The sequence below is a fragment of the Notamacropus eugenii genome, chromosome 1 (assembly GCF_028372415.1).
Source record: "Notamacropus eugenii isolate mMacEug1 chromosome 1, mMacEug1.pri_v2, whole genome shotgun sequence".
NCBI lineage: Eukaryota > Metazoa > Chordata > Mammalia > Diprotodontia > Macropodidae > Notamacropus > Notamacropus eugenii.
In genome coordinates, this window is record NC_092872.1 from 411,791,926 (window position 1) to 411,811,317 (window position 19,392).

The 19,392-nt window shown below is 38.6% G+C and overlaps 1 protein-coding gene across 1 annotated transcript in view; it reads right to left on the reverse strand.

The window, feature by feature from the left end:
• The window catches only part of SCGB3A2 (secretoglobin family 3A member 2), a 93,814-nt gene that overhangs the window by 72,209 nt on the left and 2,213 nt on the right, over window positions 1–19,392 (reverse strand). The gene's annotated exons all lie outside the window — the stretch shown is intronic.

Sequence of the window (19,392 nt, forward strand, 5' to 3'; positions counted from 1 at the left end):
GGATAGCTACCCACATATCAAAGTAGGCATAAGGTACTACAGTTGCCAGGGAACGATATACCCAAATAGGGCAAATCATGAGTTTATGGTTAGAATTAGATTTGCCCAATCATACAAAGTCCAAATTGGAAAAGAAATCAAAATGCTTAAGAAAACATCAAATGTCAGAACTTCAAAAATATGGTATGCCAGAGCTCAGAGGACCTTAGGTCAGAGTACACAGACTATAACAGTGGAAAAGACCATGAGCATAGAATGTCTTAGCTAGAAGGAATTCCAGAAACATAAAATAGAGGAGAAATTATAGTATATAGATTTGTTTCTCATTTTAAAAGCTGTATTTCTTTCTCCATTACATGTAAACATTTTTAACATTCTTCTTTTAAAAAGGAAAATATTGAGTTACATATTATTTCCCTCCATCCTTCTCTTCTTTCTCCTTAAGAAGGTAAGTTATTTGCTATAGATAACACCTGTGTAATTACGTTTCTTTGATTCTTGCTGAAAAGGACAGAGCTTAATAGAAAATTTGACTTTCAGATACAAGAATCAAGAGAAGCATGGAAAGGTAAACAGGAAAGAGATACCATAAGAGGCTTACTAAAGTTGACCTATTTGCATTCCTACATGGAAAGATAATATCTGGAGCCCTTGAAAGTTTTCTCAGTATTAGGGTAGTTGGAGTGATTATATTTATAGACAGAGGGAACAGGGCAAGTTGAATATGAAGGGATGATATCTAAAAATATAAAATTAAAGGATGAGAGAGGAATATATTGGGAGAAGGAGAAAGAGGGAAATAGAATGGGGTAAGTCTCAAATAAAAGAGACAAAAAAGAACTTTTACAATGGAAGGGAAGAGGGGGAAGGTGAGAGGGAAAGAGTAAACCTTACTCTAATTCAGATTTAGCTTAAGGAATAATACTATGCACACTTAATTGAGTATGAAAATCTATCTTACAATACAGGAAAATAGGGAGACAGTAGATAAACAGAGGAGGGGGTATGATAGAAGGGAAGGCAAATGAGAGGGGTTAATTGGAAGTAAAGTCTTTTGAGGAGGGACAGGGTCAAAAGAGACAATAGAATAAAAGAGGGCAGGATAAGATGGAGGGAAATATAGTTGTTCTTTCACATCTTGACTGTTATGGAAGTGTTTTGCATGACTACACATGTACAATCTATATCAAATAGCCTGCCTTCTCGATAAGGGTGAGTGGGGAGGGAGGAAGGAAGATAAGTTGGAACTCAAAGTTTTAAAAATGAATGTTAAAAATTGTTTTTACATGAAACTGTGAAATCAGACATACAAGCAATGAAGTACACAAATCTATTTAACTCTACCAATAAATAGAGGAGAAGAGGATAAGAGAAGGGAGAGGGTATGATAGAAGGAAGGGCAAATTGAGTGATGGAATAATCAAAATGCATGTTGTGTTGGGGTGAGGTGGATGGGAGATATGGAGAAATAATTTGCAATTCAAAATCTTGTGAAAGTGAATGTTGAAAATTAAAAATTAACAAAAATTTATTTTAAAAAAGAATCAAGCTATTGGAAAAGAAAGGAGGGAATGGGATGAAGAGCAGAAACAGAGCTCAGTGTGTTTTAATATCTTCCTCAAGATCAAATTTAAATTCCTTTGTTTCATATTTAAAAGGCATCCTAACCAGGCCCCTTCCAAGTGGCAGCTAGATGATGCAGTGGATCGAGCAAGGTACCTGGCATCAGAAAGACTCATATTCCTGAGTTTAAATCTGGCCTCAGACACTTACTAACTGTGTGACCCTGGATAAGTCATTTAACCCTTTTGCCTCAGTTTCCTCATCTGAAAATGAGCTGGAGGAAAAAAATGATAAACCACTACAGTATTTTTGCCAAGAAAACCCCAAATGGCATCATGACTGAACATGACTGAATAGTAACAACTGAATCTCTTCCAATCTTTTCAGCCTTCTTTACTCTCTTTCACATGATTCGTAATGTAGCTATACTTGTGACATCACAAACACAATACTCTATCTCCCAAATTCATGCTACATTATCCCAACCCCCGAATGTTGTCTCCCCACTGCTGCCTCTTGATATCGGTGACTTCCTTTACAACTCAATTTGATTCCTAGCTTTTCAGGAGGCCTTTCCTGGGTATTCCCGTACCCCCTGGCAACTTGTGTCTTCCCTTCTGTTACCTTCCATCTACTCATATATGTTCTGCATAGAACTAATTATTTTGAAAAATGTTTCCTTTGTTAGAATGTAAGCTCTCTGAGGGAAGAACAGTTTTGGCCTTTCTCTGTATCCCTAGTGCTTAGAGTAGTGCCTTAAACATTGACTGTCATTCAGTCATGTCCAACTCTTCATGACTCCATGGACCATAGCCACCAATACTATCCATGGGTTGTATTTTTAATTTTTTAATTTTTTTTTTTTTGGAAAGTTACTGCAGTGGTTTGCATTTCCTTCTTAAGGGGATTAAGGTAACATATGTTAAGTGACTTGCCCTGGGTCACATAGCTAGTAAGTATCAGAGCTGGATTTGAAATCATATCTTCCTGCCTCCAGGCAATGAAACTGAAATATAATAGGTGTTTAATATGCTTGTTGACTAATATAAAAATTTATTGCCAAGAAGAGTTGGCACTAACAAGCAGAAGCATACTTTATCCTCTAAGGTTGCTGTAAAGGATGAAAGAATAAGCCATAATGTCAAGATTATTTGAAATATGGAATTGGGTAAGAGAAGAAGGAAGTTACTGGAAGAGGATCTCAACTGAGTCAGTGAAGTGTGAGGCAAGACCTTCCCCTGACAGGGAGAAAGAAGGGGTGATGTAGGAGGCACAAGAATAGAGACTTTTTGGAGTAGTAGCTGGTAGGGGTTCCAGTCACACCCAATAAGAAAAGAATAAAAGGATCAGTGTGCATCCTTGATGTTCCAGTTTAGTTGAGATAGCATAAATGTGTAGTGCACCTTATGAAAGCAGGTCCCTAACACACATGTACAAAAATATTTATAGCAGCTCTTTTTGTGGTGCACAAGGACTGGAAATTGAAAGGATGCTCATCAATTGGGGAATGACTGAACAGGTTGTGGTATATAAATGTAATGGAATACTATTGTTCTATAAGAAATGATGAGCAGGCAGACTTCAGGAAAGCCTGGAAAGATTTACATGAACTGATGCTGAGTGAAGTGAGCAGAACCATGGAAAATATTGTACACAGTAACAGCCATCGTGTTCGAGGACTGATGTTGATAAACTGATGCCTCCTCAGCAATGCAAGGACCTACAACTTTTCCAAAGGACTCATGATGGAAAATGCCATCTACATCCAGAGGAAGAACTATGGAGTTGAATTGCAGGTTGAAGCAGACTCTTTTCTCTTTTATTTCAATTTGTTTTACTTTCTTTCTCATGGTTTCTCTCATTGGTTATAATTCTTTTATGTAACATGACTAATGTGAAAATGTGTTTAATAGAAATGTATGTGTAAAGCCATCTTGGGGAGGAAGGGAGAGGAAGGGGAAGAAAATTGAAAACTTATGGAAATAAATGTAGAAAACTGAAAATAAATTAATTAAATATTTTAAAAATGGCAAAAGCAAAATTAAAAAAGAAAAGAAAAGAAAGAAGGACCCTAGGACTTTCTAGATTAAGCAAAGGCTTCCGGGTAGACCAGATAACATGAACATGAAGACATGAGGGAATGTGTCCCCATAGAAAAGAATACTGTCCCTGAGCAGGATGATGAAAAACACCAACTCAGCCATCAGTATTTGTTTCTAGAAGGTCCCACTCATAACTGTCACTGTGTTCTCATAATCATACCTTCATCTGGAGGTTATTAATCCTAATAGAAATGAATAAGTATCCTCCTATATAGCACTTTATTTTATGAACAAATGCTTCTAATTCTCATAGACTACAAATTATGGATTAGTTGTCAGTCTGTATCCGGAGAGGGAATTTCTAACCCACTGCAAAACAGATGGGAAGTTCCCAACACTGATGGAATCACAGCTCCAGAACTCTGTACCTTTCATTCCTCAAAGAAAAAATAAACAATTTTTTCCTTAACTATATCCTAGGGAGATAATTTGAAGATACCTGGAGACAATATGTATATCAAAAATATGGAATTTTGGAGAGAGAATGCCCTGTCATCTTTATCCATATAGATTCTCTAACTTCCATAGAAACAGAAGTGGACTAAGCTAAGAGTATTTGCTGCTTGACTCATCCAGACCATCTCAGTGGGTTTCTTTTTTTGCTGAATGTTGAAAATTTCAAGGCATAAGTCAAATTAAAGTGATGACATTTCAAAGAAAAAAGTCATACCTTTGCTAATTTCCTAACTGTACTTCCCTCTCCCAACATTGTACTATACCCCTGCCCATTGATCCTTCAATTTGGGACCACCTTTAACTCTACTTCTTTCTCCAGAACATGTCATTTTAAATCAATGGATTGTAGATTTTTCATCTGTAAAATGGGAGGATTTGAACTACATTATCTCTAACGTTGCTTCCATTCCTAGATCTTTGACACTGTGTGGGTGGAGCAGGGCTCTCCTCTGCAGTCTTTCATGTTACTGTCTTAGTCAGAATTCCCTTCAATATTGTATTTTAAATTTGAGTGCCTAAACCATGTAGAAAACCAGAAAAAATACACATGGAAAAAATATAAAAATTCCGAAATCATGTCTTCAAACACATTAAAAACATGTTCAAGGAAATTAAGTAAGAAACTATACAAGTAAGAAAAATCAAACAATCAAATGAGACTGGAGAAAGAAAAAAAAAGAAAATTACAAGAGGAAATCAAGCTAAAACTAAAAGGGAAGAAATCATGAAGAATATAGGGACAAGAGAAAAATCTGAAAGAGACTGTAGTGTTATTATAGCAGTGAATAGATTTTTAGCCAGAACAGATTGACTGCAGAAAGATACAAGTGCTGAAAATCACTGAATTATTTCAAGAATCAGAAAGCATAGAGTAATAAGTGATGGACCTAGATGAAGCAATCTCAGAATTTCTGACCCCTCAGAAATTTTAGAAAAACTAAAGAATTTGATATCATCAAAGAAAACATCGTTGGGCTAGCAAAACCCAAATATGATACACAAAGAAAAAGAATCTATAGGACTCCAACAGGAAAAAATGAAAGATGTAATATTCTTAAAGACATTTTCCTTAAAATATAACAACACAATTATGAAGAAAAACCATGTCAAGCTTCCAGGTGACAGAAATTATTTCCTGAGGAGTAATAAATTAAAATTTAAATCAAAGCAGGTATGGCAATAAGAACATGAAAAAAGATAAGCAAAACTGTAATACAAAGAGAAGATTCTGGGAACATGGTAGAGTAGGTCAGAAAATTCCAAACTCTCAAGATTTCCCCCCACAAAAGAGATAAAATAGTACCTTGGAGCAAACAAAGTTTGGATAAAAACACATAAGTATAGTGGCACAACCAGGGTTTTTCTGGGACAATTTGAGAAGATCAGAACCAAAATCCTTGGACAAGGTTTTGTCCCTGTGAAAAGGAAACACCTCGAGGCTAGGGTTTACTTTAACAACAAGCTGCAAGCTGCTTTATTAAACAACAAACAGCAAGCCCTGGGGTTAATTGGTTTGAGAGGTTGCTGCTGACCCAGCCACAGGATTATTTACCCCCCAGGGATGGTGAGGGGTGTTGGACATTTGGCCTGGAAAGATCTAGGGAACTTCTGCTGAAAAGAAACCTGACCTAGCTGTGCTGCAGAGAGCAGCCAGGGGCAAAAAGGAATCAGCACACATCTGGTGAGTGCAGAAGATGTGGGGCAAAAACCACTGGCTGTGGGCACGTACAGGACCTTGGAGGTTTGCCTTTGGGGAAGGGGGATAAAAGAACAAAGTAAAAACGGACATAGCAGAGAAGAAAAGAAAACTTACAAAGAAGCAAAGAAAAGATGGACAGTTCCCAACAAAATGTGTATTATTTGTCATACAGGCTTTCTTGAAATGCAAATTTATTGTTACATATTTTAATCTTCTTTTATGTTCTGCTGTGTATATAACATATTTTTTTTCCTTTCTTATTCTGTATTTAAGTTCCATATATTTAAGTTTATGATATGTTTTTGTTTCCTTTCTATATTGGGAATTTGTGTTCTGATCTTTGAGTCTAGATACATTTTTTAAAGAATGAATAAAATACATATAAAATTAGGAAGCATTGGCCATGAACCTTTACTTATCTCCCTAACAAATATGGTACACTATTTCAAGGTAATATAGATATTTGAGAAGCAGTCAGCCTGAAATACCAAGAATTAGTGGCAACTTAACTGAATTCTCTCAACATTTCTCTCCAAACAACTTTAAAATAATGCCTCAAATCAGATTTTGTGGTGGCTGAGACAACAAAAGGTGAGAGTAAGTAATTTCTCAAGCCTGAGAAAACACAGGAGGCCAGCAAGTAAAGTTTGTGACGCTGGGGTGCAAGCTTATGAGGAGCCCACACACTTGGTAGCAGCAATAGTGTCCACAGCAACAGATTCAGGAGGTCTCAGCCCAGAGAAGGTAAAGCAGCAGGAAAACTGGAAAGAAAGAGATTACAGGGGATCCTCTGCTGGCACTGCATACAGATGGCATTGATTGGCAACTCTATTTTCCATATGCAGTATTTGATCTCTGTTCCAGGGTGCAGAGGATTGCTGAGGATTGGTCATAAGGGAGCAGCAGCCCTAGTCACAGTTCCAAGGCAAGGAGAGAGGGCTAGACCTTCTGGTTACAGGGGAAGAAGGGCCCTTCCAGGTAAAGACTGGAATACAGATCAGAACAGCAGTCAGGATCCACCTGGGAGGGTCATCGGATAGAAAGATCCATCTCACCAAGTAAAAGGGGAGCACAGTCCAGAAAGGGAAGTATCCCAGCAAGCCAGCAGTAGGCCCCACCTCAGGAAACAAGTAAGAGATTCTGAGCCCCAGTATAGTGGAAAAAAGCAAATGCCAACAATAGAATCCCTCATGTGCATTAGTCTAGCAAGGGCAAAGGACAGACTCCAGTTCTAAGAGCCACTATGTGCTTCAGTGAGGCCCCTGGTAAATGGGCAGTAGCCAAACCTACTAGTACTGCAGTACAGCTCCAGGAAAATAGATGGAAAAAGGTAGGCACCAACCCCCATGAGTGCCTAAGCAAACAGGCAACCAACAGTCAGCATCTGCTCACTATGTTTCAGTACAGCCCCAAGCAAACAGGCAGCTTCCAGAGGCCAGCCCACCACTTGTTTTATATCTTTTGATTATTTATCAATTGGGAATGGTGCTCATTTTCACAAATTTGACTCAGTTCTCCATATGTTTGAAAAATAAGGCCTTTAGAAGATGAATTTTCTTGACCCCAAACACAGTGCTATGCACTACACCACATAGTTGTCCATCAGTCTTTCAATAAAAATGATGAAAAGAAAATGTTGATCAAGGATATTGTTTCAGAATTCATAGTTTAAGAAAGGGTTTCTCATGCAGATTAGATAAAGAACTTCTAAATAAAGTACCGAGAAAAATAATTGCTTAATATTTCTGTTTTTTTTTTAAGGGGAGCAGAGGTCTTATGGTGCTTCAGTGTCCTTTTTTAGCAACTTAGGAGTTCAGCACCCTTTTCATGGGAATCATAGGAGACACTTCATAAACCATCCATAGATCCCTTCATTTAATAGATTTTAATGGTAAGGGAATTTGAAGATCTTCCTTGCCCCTTAATAGATCCATGTGACCTGCTTTGAGCTTTGGCGCAGCTCACAGCCTGAGTCATATGGAGCTAATGATGGGAGGAGCTTGCCCAAGGGTGGAACAGGAAGGGCAGAGCTGAGAGAGAGTGAGGCAGAGCTGAGGCAGAATAGCTAGCAAGAGTGAGAGAAGATGGAAGTTTTCCTAGGAGAGCATGTTTGTGGGGAGGCTTAATGGAGGGAACACTTGGGGATGGTGATGCTCCCTTTATTGGTAATGTGTACAAACTTCATTTTCACCATGGTGGAATTGGTTTTTGGGTATCTGAATATTTTGGTTTCCTCTTTGAGGAAGAGAGTTTATATTTTGGAAATTTGCCCTGAAAATACACATGCATATCCATAATGGCTGCAGTGGGTATTACATTGGCACTATATAGATGAGGAAATTGAGTCCCCAAGAGATCAAGTGACTCTGTTAGGGTCACACAAAAAATAGTATTTAAGATCATACACCTTGAGTTACAAAGGAGTTTTTACATTTTACTGATGAGGAAAGTGAGACCCAGAGAGAATGTGACTTTCTCACAGAATTCAAGAAGTGGAAGGGACTAGCATCCATCTATTCAAACTCATTCAATAAAGGAATTCCTAGTATAACATGCTTCACAAGACATGCTGGGAAGCAGTGTGGAACACTGGAAGGTTGATAGAGGTTTGGGGTCAGAAAACTGACTTCATTTCTAGCTTTACTACTTTCTGTGTAATTTTCATGAATCACTTAACCACTCTAATTTTTAGTCTCTCATCTATAAATGAGGAAAATGAGCTTAATGTACTCTAAGATTCCACAGTAAATCTTTTCTCTTAGTTGGTCACTCAGGGTCACATAGATTGTAAGTAGCAGAACAGGGATACAAATCCAGATTGCCATACTTAGGATGCAATACTCCTACTAATCTACTACCTGAGTCATATCCAGGTCTAAGGAATCAGGTGTCAAGACAAGTGCCCAGTGGGGCCTGTGAGTGTTTCTATCTTCTATTTGCAAAGCAGAGATATAGGCAGGAATTTCTGAGAGGTGAAAATTCTATGAATTGATCTGAGGTATAACATGCATGGTTTGTAAACTCCTTCCTCTGGCATTAGCCATCTGCAGTGGGAGAGAGATATATGTTGATGGTTTGACATTTCCCCAGGCTATTCCTCCTCCTTATCCTAATTTTATCCCACAGAAGTCCAGAAGCCACCAATGCCAACTTGTCCCTGGAGTCCCAGAAGTGTTTACTTTCTTTAACCAAATGAAACTGGAAGAATGACTCAGGTGGAAGAACCCTGGTCTGGGAGTTAAGAAACCTGAATTTGAGCCACTGACCCTTTGTGTGACCTGAGACAAGTAACAACAGCCCAGTACAGAAAAACTGTGAGCATCACAGATTCGTAGATTTCTACAATATGAAGCGGTCTTGGAACACAGACTTTCAGTGTTGGAAAGATCTTTAGAAGTCATATGTGGCCATCTCTTTATGTCACAAAGGAGGAAACTGAATTATGAATGGATCAAAAACTTGCTCAAAACATACACCTAGTGGATCTGGAATGCAAAACCAGCTTTCCTTATTCATACTCCAGTGTTCTTTCCAGAAAACCACACAAACTCTTAAGTGGTTTTGGTTTTTATTCAATAAATATTTAGTAAGTTTCTACTATACTTAAGGCCCTGTGGATATAAATATGGATATATGTATATTTCTTCTTGTGTACTCTGAGGCACAAAACTGCCTGTCGAGAAGTGGGTAGCATAGTTAGTTCATCATTAGTCCTCTGGCATCATGATTGATCATTACCCTGATCAAAGATCCTAAATCTTTCTAAGTTGTTTGTCCTTACAATATTGCTGCCATGGTATAGATTGTTCTACTGATTCTGGTCACTTTATTCTGCATTGATTCATACAAGACTTTGAAGGTTTTTCTGGAACTATCACCTTCATCAGTTCTTACAGCCCAATAATATTCCATCAGATTCCTATACCATAACTTGTTCCACCATTTATGGGCACCCCTCAGATTTCCATTCTTTACCATCTCAGAAACAGCTATAGCCATTCATGTAAAACATCAGAGTTTATTTTACTCAGAAATATTCCCTTTCTTTACCTACACTCCTTCTAATTCTCCTTCCTCCTTTCACAATTTTCCCTCCTATTTCCCTGTTGAGAAAAAAAAATATTGCTTGTATTTCAATTTATTTAGTATTTTATTTTCCCAGTTACAAGTAAAAACAATTTTTAACATTTGTTTGCAAAACTTGGGGTTTCAGACTCTCTTTTCCTCCCTCCTTTCCACCATCATTAAGAAGGCAAGCAATTTGATATAGATTGTACACATATAGTCAAGCGAAACATGTTTACTAGTCATGTTGTAAAAGAAAGTATGGAATAAGATTTAAAAACCCAAGAAATATAAAACTAGAAAAGTATTCCCTGATCTGTATTCAGACTCCATCAGTTCTTTCCCTAGGGGCAGAGAGCATTTATCTTCATAAATTCGTCAAAGTTGTCTTGGATCATTGTATTGTTGAACATAGCAAAGTCATTCATAGCTGACCATCTTACAATGTTGCTTTTTCTTTGTACACAGTATGTTTCACTTTGCATCAGCCCATGTAAGTCTTTTCAGATTTTTCTGAGAGCATCCTCCTTACCATTTCTTTTACTCCAATAGTATTCCATCAAAATCACATACCATGTGGGGCAGAGACAAGATGGAGGAGTAGAAAGACACACATATGCTGGCTCTACCCACACAGCCCATAAAATACCTGTAGAGAGGGACTCTCAAAAAATTTTGGAGCAGCAGAAGTGGAGAACAACAGAGTGGAGGAGATTTCCAGTCCAGGGTGGCCTGAAAGGCCCATGGGAGATGTCTGTTGCACCAGACATGGAGCAGAGCCCAGCCCAGCCTTGGCCGTGCAGTGCTTGGCTAATAAACAGCCCTTGGGGGTGGAATCTCCAGTCGCAGCAGGAGCGGTTCACAGATCCCTCAACCCACAGGTGTCAAAGGTCAGTGACAGGGTTTTTTCAACTGGGCGAGAAGGGAGAAGGGCCTTCCCATGGCTCCTGCCTCAGGCAGTGGCCACAGAGGCAACATTGGGTAGGGTGGAACAGTTCCCACAGCAGCCCACATCCCTTGTTGGATCATAAAAACACTGGGGGCACTGAGGAGCTGATTATTATGTCAGCCCTGTGTAGAGGCCATGAGGGAGCTGATCTTTATCTCACACTGAGTGGTGGTGGAATTGGAGGCCAGGTGGCTGTGGAGAGGAAACTCTGCTAAGATTCTGGGAACAAAAATCTCTCCCTGCTCCCAGATCAGTGTACACACTTAATTGTGCATATAGGTTGAATTGAGATCTTACAGATCCCCAGAGTATACCCTACTCTTGACAAAGGACCCAAAAGTCAAGTAACTGGTTGGGAAAATGCTCAAAAAGGGGGGAAAAATAAGACTATAGAAGGTTACTTTCTTGGTGAACAGATATCTTCTCCCATCCTTTTGGATGAGCAACAACAATGCATCAGGAAAAGACATAGAAGTCAAGGCTTCTGTATCCCAAACATCGAAAATAAATATTCAATGGTCTCAGGCCATGGGAGCGCTCAAAAATGATTTTGAAAATCAAGTAAGAGAGGTGGAGGAAAAATTGGGAAGAGAAATGAGAGAGATGCAAGAAAAGCATGAAAAGCAGGTCAACACCTTGCTAAAGGCGGCCCCAAAAAATGCTGAAGAAAATAACGCCTTTAAAAATAGGTTAACTCAATTGGCAAAAGAAGTCCAAAAAGCCAATGAGGAGAAGAATGCTTTAAAAAGAAGAATTATCCAAATGGAAAAAGATTCAAAAGCTCAGTGAAAAAAATAGTTCTTTAAAATTAGAATGGAACAGATGGAGGCTAATGACTTTATGAGAAACCAAGAAATCACAAAACAAAACCAAAAAAATGGAAGATAATGTGAAACGTCTCACTGAAAAAACAACAGACCTGGAAACTAGATTCAGGAGAAATGTTTTAAAAATTATGGGACTACCTGAGAGCCGTGATAAAAAAAAAAAAAAGAGCCTAGACATCATCTTTCATGAAATTATCAAGGAAAACTGCTCTGATATTCTAGAACCAGAGGGCAAAATAAATATTGAAAGAATCCACTGATAAACTCCTGAAACATCCAAAAGGAGAAACTCCTAGGAATATTGTAGCCAAATTCCAGAGTTCCCTGGTCAAGGAGAAAATATTGCAAGCAGCTAGAAAGGAACAATTCAAGTATTGTGGAAATACAATCAGGATAACACAAGATTTAGCAGCTTCTACATTAAATGACTGAAGGGCATGGAATATGATATTCCAGAAGTCAAGGGAAAAAGGACTAAAACCAAGAATCAACTACCCAGCAAAACGGAGTATAATACTTCAGGAAAAAAAAATGGTCTTTCAATGAAATAGAGGACTGCCAAGTATTCTTGATGAAAAGACCTGAGCTGAAAAGAAAATTTGACTTTTAAACACAAGAATCAAGAGAAGTATGAAAAGATAAACAGCAAAGAGAAATCATAAGGGACTTACTAAGGTTGAACTATTTACATTCCTACATTGAAAGACAATATTTGTAAGTCTTGAAACTTTTTCCAATATCTGGGTAGTTAGCGGTATTACACACATGCACATGCACACACACACACACATACATACACAGAGAGAGAGAAAGAGACAGAGAGAGAGACAAACAGACAGAGAGACAGAGAGAGATAGAGAGCACAGGGTGAATTGAATAGGATGGGATCATATCTTAAAAAAATGAAATTAAGGGATGAGAGAGAAATATACTGGGAGGAGAAAGGGAGAAATGGAATGGGGCAAATTATCTCTCATAAAAGAGGCAAGTAAAAGACTTTTCAGTGGAGGGAAAAAGGGGGGAGGTGAGAGAAAAAACATGAAGCTTACTCTCATCACATTCCACTAAAGGAACGAATAAAATGCACAGTCATTTTGGTATGAAAACCTATCTTACAATACAGGAAAGTCGGGGAGAAGGGGATAGGCAGTGTGGGAGGGATGATGGAAGGGAGGGCAGTGGGAAGAAGGAGCAACTAGAAGTAAACACTCTTGGGGAGGGACAGGATCAAAAGAGAAAATAGAAGAAATGGGGGACAGGATAGGATGGAGGGAAATACAGTAAGTCTTACACAACAAAACTATTATGGAAGTCATTTGCAAAACTACATGGATATGGCCTATATTGGATTTCTTGCCTTCCCAAAGGGGATGGGTGGGGAGGGAGGGAGGAAGAGAAGTTGGAACTCAAAGTTTTAGGAACAACTGTTGAGTATTGTTCTTGCATACAGCTAGGAAAGAAGAAATACAGGTAATGGGGTATAGAAAGTTATCTTGCCCTACAGGACAAAAGAGAAGGTGGGGATAAGGGAAGGGAGGGATGTTAGAAGGGAGGGCAGATTCGTGATAGGGGTAATTAGAATGCTTGGTGTTTTGGGGAAGGGGGAGGGGAGAAATGGGGAGAAAATTTGCAATCCAAAATTTTGTGGAAATGAATGTTGAAAATGTAAATAAAAAAATTTAAATTTAAAAAAATCACATACCACAATTTGTTCAGCTGTACCCCAATTGATGAGCATTCTCTCAATTTCTAATTTTTTGCCACTTGAAAAGAGATGTAATAAATATTTTTTACACATATAGGTTCTTGTGAAAAGTATTTCTTTTAGCTAGATGATTATCCCTGTGTGTGTGTATTCTCTCCTTTCACCAGTTCAGATAGTATTGATTTCCAAGCATCAACCCCTCTCCCCACCCCCACTTTATTTGTATAGATTTTTACTTATAGGACCTGATTAAGTAAGATGATTTTCCCTGAATCTTCCTTTTCCTCCATGACCCAGTGTATTCCTTTCCCTTTCTCTTTCCATTGTTATTCTAAGGTAATCAGGTCCTAACAAAATCACTCCCAAACCTTGTTTAATTAGATTCCCTTTATGTTAACAGTAGAGTTCAAAGGAGACATATGGATCATCTTTTCCTATTAGAGTGAAAGAATTTTATGCTTCTATAGTTCTTTATTACATTTCTGTTCAATTGTTTTTATGTTTTTTACATTCCTCTTAATTTCTATAGTGGAACTTCAAAGGTTCTATACACTTCGTGTCTTTTCACCAAGGAATGTTTAGTAGTCTTCTATTTCATTAAAGATCCATTTTTTTTCCTCTGTATCATTAAATTCAGGTTTGCTGGGTAAGTTATTCTTGACTATAAGCTTATATCCTTTAAATGCTACAATATCGTATTCTAAGCTCACCACTTCTTTATGGTGGTGGCTGATACATTCTGTGTGAGATTCTGATTCTGGCTCCTTGGTACTTGTATTCTTTCTTTCTATCAGCTTCAGTATGTTTTTTGGTGACCTAGAAGCTCTAGACTTTGACTATAACATTCCTGGGAGTTTTCATTTTAGGGTTTCTTTCAGGAGGAGACCAATAGGTTTTTGTACTTTCACTTTGCCCTCTATTCCTAAGACACATGAGCATCTGTATTTTAAGAGGTATTGAAATATGATGACTAGATGCTTTTTTTGGTTGTTGTTATACCTTTAAGGGACTCCACTAATTCTTAAATTATCACTTCTTAATCTGTTTTCTAAGGCAGCTGTTTTTGCTGTGAGATAACTTCCATTTCCTTCCATTTTTTCAGACTTTTGACTTTATCTCAATGTCTTACTATCTGATGTAGTCATTGGCTTCTATTTGATCCATTCTATTCTTTAAGAAGTTTCTCCCTTGTGCAAGATTTTAATTTATTTTTTATTTTTAGTTTTCAACATTCATTTTCACAAGATTTTGAATTCCAGATTTTCAACCTAACTCTCCTCTCCTCCCACACTGATATGGCATGCATTCTGACTACCCCTTCCTTATATCACCCCACTTCACCTCTTCACCCTTATTTTCTTGTAGGGCAATATAGATTTTTTATACACCATTTCCTATATATCTTATTTCTCCATTGCATGAAAAAAGTGATTTTTAAAATATGTTTTTAAATTTTTAAACATTTTCTTCCTTCTTCGCATCCCATCCACCCTCATTGAGAAGACAAACAATTCAGTATAGGTTATATGTGTGGTTATGCAAAACGCTTCCAAAATACTCAAGTTGTGATAGACTAAATATATTTCCCTCCATCCTATCTTGCTCCCCACTTACTCTATTTTCAACTTTGGACATCTCAATTTTCAAAAGTGTTTGCTTCTGACTATCACCTTCCCCAATCTGCCCTCCCTTCTATCACACCCCACCCCCCGCCCATCCCCTTCCTCCTTACTTTCCTGTAGGCTAAGAATATGCATGTTATTCCCTCCTTAAGCCAAATCTAATTAGAGTAAAGTTCACTCATTCCTTCTCACCTGCCCTGTCTTCCCCTCTATTGTGATAACTTGTTTTTGCCTCTTTTACATGAGATAATTTATCCCGTTCTATCTTTTCCTTTCTCCTCCCAATATATTCCTCTCTCACCCCTTAATTTTATTTGTAGATAACATCCATTCATATTCAACTAATGCTGTGCCATCTGTCTGTCTATCTATCTGTCTGTCTGTCTATCTATCTATCTATCTATCTATCTATCTATCTATCTATCTATCTATCTATCTATTTCCACCAACTACCCTAATACTAAGCAAGGTCTCATGAGATAAAAATATCATCTTTCCATGTAGGAATGTAAACAGTTCAACTTTAATAATTCTCTTGTGGTTTCTCTTTCCTATTTACCTTTTCATGCTTCTCTTGATTCTGGTATCTGAAAGTGAAATTTTCTATTCAGCTCTGGTGTTTCTTTCATGGATGCTTGAAAGTCCTCTAGTTTATTGAATGTCCATTTTCCCCCCTGAAAAATTATACTCAGTTTTGCTGGGTAGGTGATTCTTGGTTTTAATCCTAGCTCTGACCTCAAGAATATCATATTCCAAGCCCTTTGATCACTTAATGAAGAAACTGCTAGACCTTGTATTTTTCTGATTGTATTTCCACAATACTCAAATTGTTTCTTTCTGGCTGCTTGTGATACTTTCTCCTTGAACTGGAAACTCTGAAATTTAGGTACAGCATTCTTAAGAGTTTCCCTTTTGGGATCTCTTTCAAGGGGCAATCAGTAGATTCTTTCTAGTTCTATTTTATCCTCTAGTTCCATAATATCAGGGTAGTTTTTCCTTGATAATTTCTTGAAAAACAATGTCAAGGCTCTTTTTCTGATCATGGCTTTCAGATAGTCCAATAATTTCTTGCATTTATTTTCCAGGTCTGTTGTTTTCCAGTGAGATATTTCACATTGTCCTCTTTTTCTGTCTCTCTTGTGGATCTGTTTTACAATTTCTTGATTTCTCATAAAGTCATTAGCTTCCATTTGCTCCATTCTAACTTTGAAGGAGTTATTGCCTTCAAATAACTTTTGGACCTCCTTTTCCATTAGGTCATTCTTGTTTTTTAAAATGCATTCTTCTCATCACTAGATTTTTGTACTTCTTTTTTCGCATTTTTTCCCATTTCCCATTTCCCATTAGTATATTTTCCAAAGTGTTATTTTCTTCAGTACTTTTTTGGTCTCCTTTATCAAGCTATTGACACATTTTTCATGATTTTCTTGCATCACTCTCATTTCTATTCTCAGATTTTCTTCTACTTCTAATCCTTCATTTTCAAAATTCTTTTTGAATTCTTCCACATGCTGAGACCAATTCATATTTCTCCTAGAGACTTTAGATGTAGGAGTTTTGAATTTGTTTCCTTTTGGTTGTATGTTTTAATCTTCTTTGTCACCAAAGTAAGATTGTATAGCCTCAGTATTTTTTAACATCTTTGCTCATGATATCAGTCAAATACTTGGCTGTCTAACTCTTTGTCAATGTAAGATTCTGCTTCCAGTGGGGTTGTGGATGGATATATTGTCTCAGGCTTTAGGGGTTTTGTATTAACCAATCAGTCTCCCACTATCTATTGGCCCAGAGTTCCTCAAGCAGCTGCTGCCACCAAAGCCACCAATACCAATGCTATTGCTGATGCAACTGAAAACACCAGTGCCAATTCTCCTTCTTCTTCCACATCAGGTCACTCAGAGTTTTTCCACTGACCTTCTACACTGTCGTTGCTGTTTGTGGGTTGAGAAGTCTGGAAACTGCCACAGCTGCCAGTGATTCAGTCCCTGGAGGCCTGCTCTAACCTTGTCTGTGCTGTCATGACCCACATGAGACTGTGCTTCATTCCACTCCCAGCCTGGTGTGATAGACACTTTCATCAACCTTCCAGGCTGTTTTGGCTGGAGATTTGTTTTACCCTGTCATTTTTGGGGTTCTGCAGCTCTAGAATTTGTTTAGTCATTTTTCAAGGTATTTGGAGGGGTTTGTGGGGAGAAATCAAGCAAATAAATCTCTACTTTTACTTTGCCATCTTGGCTCTGCCCTGATCTGTGCTCCTTTTGTAAAGATGTGTTCAAAGTGGTAGAGCCAAGATGGTGAAGTAGAAGCTGGAACTTGCTACAGCCATCCCACCAAAGTCCTCAAAAAAACCTGCAAAAAATTAATCCAACCAATTTCTGGTGCAGCAGAAGACACAGAGACAGACTGGAGCAAATTTCCAACACAAGACAAATTGGAAGTTGAACAGGAAGGGTCTATCACACCAGGCTGGGAGCAAAACAAAGGTCAGCATGGGCCATGCTGATATGGATGGAGCTAGAGTGAGCCTTAGGGGATTGCATCTCTGCCAGCTGCTATGGATTCCTGACTTCTCAACCAGGAGGCAATATATTTCTGCAGTTCTCCCATATTCATCTCCAATGATCAACCAGCCATAAAATAACACTCCAGAACAAAATCTGGAATAGTGGAGGCAGCAGAAAGGTGAGGTAGAGTGGTCTCTTAGTCTGGGATACTTGGATGATCAGCGAGAAAGGCCCATATCACTCAAATAAAAGGAGAATGCATTCCAAGACAGGGAGCACCCCAGCAAACCAACAGGAAATCCCACCTTAGCAAACCAGTGGGAGATTCTGAACCCCAGTGCAGTGGAGCAGGCAGACATCAAAGTCAGGATCTCCACATGCCTTAGCATAGCCAGGTGTACCAGCACAATAAAGTTTTGAGAACCACTTCATGCTACAGAGCATTCCCAGGTGCTCAGGTATCCTCTAGTAGCTGGATCTCCAAATATGTCAGCACAGCTCTGGGTAGGCAGATGTCCTCCAGTGGCACAAACTTCCTGTGCTTCACTGTAGCCCAAGGCAAACAGGCATCCTCTAGTGTTCCTGGGAGGGAACAAAGGAGATTCCAGCTCCAATTTCTGCCATATGCTTTAGTGTGATCCCAGGCAGACAGGGATGGCCAGACCTCCAAATGATTCAGCACAGCCCCAGGCAAACAGGTAGACACAAACCCTGTGAGTGCCTAAGCAAAAAGGCAGCCACCAGCTAACTCAAGACTGCCATGCTTCAATGTAGTTCCACACAAAAAGGCAGCCTCCAGAAAACACACTGGCACTTGCTTCAGTGTAGCCCTAAAGAAACACAGAAATACTCCATCAGGCCCCTCAAAACATGCCAGGCACCACCACTAGGACCCCAGCTCAGAACTAGGTAAGCTGCCAGAACCTGTAAGCCTCCAGGTGCCCCAACTACCCACCATTGCTTCCCCACAGACCAACACAAGACACAGAGGGCCCCCATGGGCCTCCAGGCATATCAGTGTAGCACCAGATAAAAAACCAGGGCCTTCTGCCAGTGGCACAAAAATCCTGAGACAGTGACCTTCCACCCCAGGATGAGAGTTCAAATTTAAAAAAAAGTAAAAGGGCCAGAAAGGGGGAGGGGAACTGGAAACAACAAACATTCTGACTATAGAAAATTATTATGATGACAGGGAGCACCAAGACACAAATTCGGAAAAGGACAGCAATCTCAAAACACCTATGGGTAAAACCCCCACAAAAAATGGAAAGTCATTTTAAGCCCCAAAAGAACTCATGGAAGAACTCAAAAGGGAGTTTTAAAATCATATAAGAGAGGTAGAAGAATAATGGGTAAAAGAAATGATAATGAGAGAAGAGAATTATGAAGAAAGACTCAACAGTTTGGAAAACTGTTTAAAAAGTAGAATTGGCCAGATGGAAAGGAAGATCCAAAAATCCACTGAAGAAGACAACTCCTTAAAGAGTATAGTTGGTCAAACAGAAAAAGAAGTACAAAAACTAACTGAGGAAAAGAAGGAAAAGTTAGAATCTGGCAAATAAAATCTACTGAGTCTATAAGATATCATGAATCAAACAAACAAATTCAAAAGGCTGAAAAAATGGAAGAAAATGTAAAATGCCCCATGGGAAAAACAACTGTCCTGGAAAATAGATCCAAGAGAGACAATATCAGAATCATTAGACTCCCTGAAAGCCATAGTCAAAAAGATATAGTAAGTGCTTGATAATTCCTTGTGTTCTTCCTTCCTTCTCTCCTTCTTTCACCTTTCTTTCATCCTTTTTTCCTTCCTTCCTTTTTTCTTCCTTTCTTCCTTCCTTCCATGGAGAGCTGACATAGCTTCTATATAAAGAGTACCTATTCTAATCTGATCTCTTAA